This window comes from Dasypus novemcinctus, chromosome 2 (assembly GCF_030445035.2).
Source record: "Dasypus novemcinctus isolate mDasNov1 chromosome 2, mDasNov1.1.hap2, whole genome shotgun sequence".
Lineage (NCBI taxonomy): Eukaryota > Metazoa > Chordata > Mammalia > Cingulata > Dasypodidae > Dasypus > Dasypus novemcinctus.
The window spans coordinates 199,421,374-199,426,521 of NC_080674.1; the positions used below are offsets into that span (position 1 = coordinate 199,421,374).

Consider the following 5,148-nt stretch of genomic DNA (forward strand, 5'->3'; position numbering starts at 1 on the left):
CCACCTTCTACTCTGTATATAGTAAAATCTCCCCCTACTTCCCTGTTAAAAGATCCATGGATCACACCTAAGGCCCATAGGGATAATCCTGGCTAATTTTCCCATCTCTAAATCCTCTCTCATATGCAGAGGCCCTTTTTTGCCATATGAAATAATACTTACGGTCTTTAAGGATTGAGATGTAGAGATCCCTGGCGGGGGTGGGAGATGTTTTACAGTCTGTAACAGGTGGTGACACCTACGCTGGCAAGGACGTGGAGCCGCAGGAACCCTACTCACTGCTGGTGGAGTGGACAAAGGGTGTGGCCAATACGGAAGAAATTCGACAGGTTCTTAAAAAGCTCAGCATGGGCTTAACATACAACCCAGCAGTTCTACTCCAAGGTATTTGTTCATCTAATTATTAATATAAAACTTATATTTACATAAAAACCTGCACGGAAAAGTTTATAGCAGTTTAATTAATAATTGCCCAAAACTTGAATCAACCATGTTGTTCTTTATGTAAATGGATAAAACAATTGGTGGTACTCCATTGATCCATAATATGCGATCCTACTCAGCCATCAGAAGGAATGAGCTGTTAATTCATGCAAGATGGATGAATCTTAAATGCATATTGGTAGTGAAGGAAGCTGGTCTGGGAAGCCTACACATTGTGTGGTTCTATCCACATGAAATTCTTTAAGGTAAGACTATAGCTTCTGAAACCAGACCCCTGCTTGCCGTGACCTTGGGGGAGGGCTAAGTCTTGCTTATTTGAAACACAAGGGGTTTTTAGGGCCTTGACACTACTCTGTATGGTAATGTAGGGTGGATACATGACGCTATCCATTTGTCTAAACCCATAAACCTTACAGCACGAAGAGTGAACTTCTTTGCTTGCACATTGAAAAAAAACCATCCAGCAGGCTGGGAATTCCAGGAAGGCATGCAGACTATGACGGAGCATCTAGCTGTATTACAGATGCATTCCATAATCTCAATGAAGGAGGTGGGAAGGAGCTGCTGGCCTAAGTAACTTTGGGAATGGCTGGAAATTTTAAGAATAAAAACAAAAGGAACTATGCATAAGCACTGACTTCTTTCTCTAAGATTGGGTGGCAGGGAAAACAGTGTTCGGAGCAGGGGAGAGCAAGGCCTGCGTGGTTCTTTGGAGGGCCAGCAGCTCCCTGGTTCCAGGAATCCCAGAGTCTCACTCTCAGCCTTTTTCAAGCCCAGCCCTGGGCAGCCTGTATTCAGTGCCCTTGGCTACCTGGGGGGCACTTCCTCAGCTGCTAAGACAGCTGTGCCAAGTGCGACCCACGGCTGGGTGTGAAGTGGTGGCCTCACAGCTGGTAGCCACAGAAATGTGGTTGTAAACATTTCTGTGCAGGTTTTATGTAAATATAAGTTTTTAAATGAAAATGGGGCCCAGGCTTCTGCCCGGCATACTCCATGAACCTGAGGACTGTCCCTCTGCAGCTCCCCAAACCTTCGGGATCCGGGCACCTGGACACCATCTCTGTGGCCACCAGGGTGTACCTTCCTCACTACGTATGAGAGTGAAGGAGCATGGCATCCTGTGTCACTTCTTCATGGAACGAAGCTTTCGAGATGCCCCAGGCTTCACTCCTAACAGCTCCTTTGTTTCAAAACTGTTCTTCGTACAGTCAATCATTTGTTGAAAATACTGTTCTTTCCCCTGATGAATTGTGGAGAAGCCATTTTCACAAGCATAATTTGTGTGGTTCTAGCTGAGTGCTCTTTATTATATCTCACTGATCTAGGACTGCCCTTAAGCTGGATACTGGAGCTCTGTAGTAAGTTTTGAAATCTGCTCCTGTGAATCTTCCACATTTCTTCTTAAAAATGTTTCAAGTAATTTAATTAATCAGTGTTCATCTGTGTTTTTTCCTGAACTCTAGAGGAACAACTGAGTTAGTAGTGGGAGTCAGATGAGATAAAAGTGCCTGGACAGAACTTTTTAGCAGTAATGCTTCCATACTTTGTTGAGCTGCCTTTTTCTGTTATTTTATTTTTTCTTAAATTTGAAACAGTTATTAAAAAGGTGTTATGGCTATTCAAAGTCCTTTGTGTTTCCCTATACGTTGTACTGTCACCTTGTCAATTTCTTTTTAAAAGTCTGCCATTATTTGATTGGAATCACATTAAACTATAAGCCTATTTGGGGAGTTTTGATACCTTAACCATGAGTATTCCAATCCTTGACATGCTGTTTCTCCACATTTGTTTACGTTTTCATTACTTTCCCTCAACAGTACTTTGTAGATTTCAGGGTAGAGATCTTACACACGTTCTTTAAATTATACCTAATAATTTTATTTTTGATGTTATTATAAATTAAATATCTAAATTTCATTTTCCTATTTTACATTGTGTATAGAAACAAAGTCGACTTTTATATATTATACTTGAACCCTGCAAACTCACTATACTCATTTACTACTCTAGGGGCTTTTTTTGCCTTAGTATTTTCTAAGTTTGCGATCATGTCACTTGCAAAATTAGACATCTTCTTTTCTGTTTTGTAAACTATACGCGTATTATTTTCTTTGCTTGATGTATAGTGTATAAGAGAAAGGGCAAAAGTCCACACTTTTGCTTTATTCTTGATCTTAGAAAATATTCAGTCATTAACCATAAAATATATCTGTAGATTTTTTTTATCCCCCCACTTTGCAGCTTTTTGTGTGCTGCCTGCTCTCTGTGTCCATTTGCTGTGTGTTTTTCTCTGTGTATTTACTTATTTATTTATTTATTTTTATTTATCCCCCCACCTTGTGTCACTCTCTGTTTGCTGCATGCTCTTCTGCATTTTTGTCTGTCTCCCTTTTTGTTGGGTCACCTTGCTGAGCCAGCTCTCCATGGCGCCTGGGCCAGTGGCTCTCCACAGCGCGCAGACAAGCCTGCCTTCACAAGGAGGTCCTGGGACATAAACCCTGGGCCTCCCACATGGCAGATGGGAGCCCAACTTATTGAGCCACAGCCGCTTCTCCGTAGAATTTTATAGATGCTCTTTATCATCTTGGAGAAGTTGCCTTCCATTCCTAGTTTACTGAGAAATTTTATTATCAAAGGATGTTGAATTTTTAAATCTTTTCCTGGATAGAGTTCATCGGACTGTTATTTTCCTTTATTCTGCTAAATGATGTATTAGGTAATTTTCATGTATTCATCCCAACGTGCATCAGGGGTAAAACTTTCTTGGTGTTGATGTATTCTTTTAAAATTGCTTTGGATATAATTTGCTGGTATTTTGAAAAGGATTCCTGAGAGATATTGGTCTAAAGATTTTGTATTAGTCAGGGTTCTCTAGGGACACTGATTTTTTAAAGAATTCCTTCATGTCACTGTAGGGATGGGCAAGTCCAAATTCCTTAGGGCAGGCTGAAAGCTGGGAACTCCAATGACGGCGTCAAGTAGAGGTGGGAATTCTCTCTTCTGACTGCTGAAATCATCACTTATCCTTTTAAGGCCTTCAACTGACTAGATGAGACATTGTTGAAGGCAGTCTCTTCAGTTGACTGTATATGTAACCAGCCATAGGTGCAGTCAAAGTACTGATGATTTAAATCTACAAAATATCCTCACAGTAACGATCAGGCCAGTGCTTGTTTGACCAAACAAATAGACACCACAACCTAGCCCAGTTGACACATGAACTTACCCTGCACAGTTTGCTTTTGATATCTGTCTCTGCTTTGGGTATTAGAGTAATGCCTCACAAAATGATTTGGAAAGTGTGGTTTCCTCATCCTCTATTTTCTCTAAGAGTTTGCATAGTATTGGTATTAATTCTTGCTTAAATGTATAATAGAATTCAACAGTGAAACCATTGATTCTGGAGTTCCCTTTTTGAGATCGTTTCTCATTTTGAATTTCCCTCCCTCCCTCCCTTCCTCCCTCTCTTCTTTCTTTCCTTCCTTCCTTCCTTCCTTCTTGGAGATTTGGACCCAAAGGGTATTGGGAATGAAAGAAAGAGAAAAAGAGAATGAAACAGAGAAAGAAAGAAAGAAAGAAAGAAAGAAAGAAAGAAAGAAAGAAAGAAAGAGAAAAAGAAAGGAAGAACGAGAGAACTGGGATCAGGGGGTCTGCAAGTAGAGACTCATCAGACAACTTTATTGTTTACAAGGGGCTCTCTATATACCCCAGTCTGTGTGACAACAAGCAGCAACACATAGCCTATGTGACGACAAGCAGCAACATGCAGTTATCTATGAGCATTACTCATAGTCTAAGGAATTAAAAAAAAATGTATCTCACGGTACAAAGTCTAAGTGTTCTATTTACTACAAAAGATATGTGCTCATCTTTTCTTTCAGCCTTTAACAGATTCATCCTATTTTCTAGGAACTCTTAATTACCACATTCCTTAGGTTGTAAGCATAGCCATGGAAACAGCACAGTCTCTCCTTGTGAGACCACTATGCCTCAGTTTCCAACATCTCCCCCTTTTTGTTTTAGTTGAGGTGACTGTGCCTTTCTTAGGTTGCCCTCCTCTGAGAGTCTTACCCTTCATTGACTAGCAGCCAACTTTTCTACTAGGGGAAGTTATTGAAGTGCTTTTGCTAGCACCAGATTATTTTCGTGTCCCATGGCTGTTACACTTTGCAATTTTCTTCGAAAGCACTGTCCGGCACAGGCGAGAATCATGAAAACAGAACAAATATGATTAGCCCTATTCCTAAAGCTGACAGGAAATGCTATGATTTCCACCAATTAATTGGGTTAAATTTTGTAATATGTGAAATCATACCTGAGAAAATATCCCTATCATTTGTGCATGAATTTGATTATGACACATATCCAATATTTTCCTTTGTAACGCTATCCTTTCTAGAGAAATATTACTTTTATGGCCTAAAAAACGATTCTTAATTTTTTCCATACTATATATATGATAAATTATATGCAAACAGAGTTATACAGAAATTACCTTCATTACAATCACACCTCAACCCCTTAACAAGTTTCAATTATACAATTGATTTCCAATATGCAAAACAACCGATTCTAAATCATTAACCTGATTATTTAACTGTTCATCAATGTGCTCTTGGCTATGCCACAAATCACTAGCATTTTTATGCCAATCATGCACATATTATTGAGTCTGAACAGTCTTATGCAAGGTGACAGCAGAGG

General features: G+C 39.8%; 1 long non-coding RNA gene across 1 annotated transcript; it reads left to right on the forward strand.

The window, feature by feature from the left end:
- Positions 1-245: 245 nt before the first annotated feature.
- Positions 246-995, forward strand: LOC105744940 (uncharacterized). The gene is made up of 3 exons (XR_011647278.1): positions 246-384; positions 564-689; positions 861-995. It is a non-coding gene; the product is annotated as an uncharacterized lncRNA (long non-coding RNA).
- The last annotated feature ends 4,153 nt before the right edge of the window (positions 996-5,148 follow it).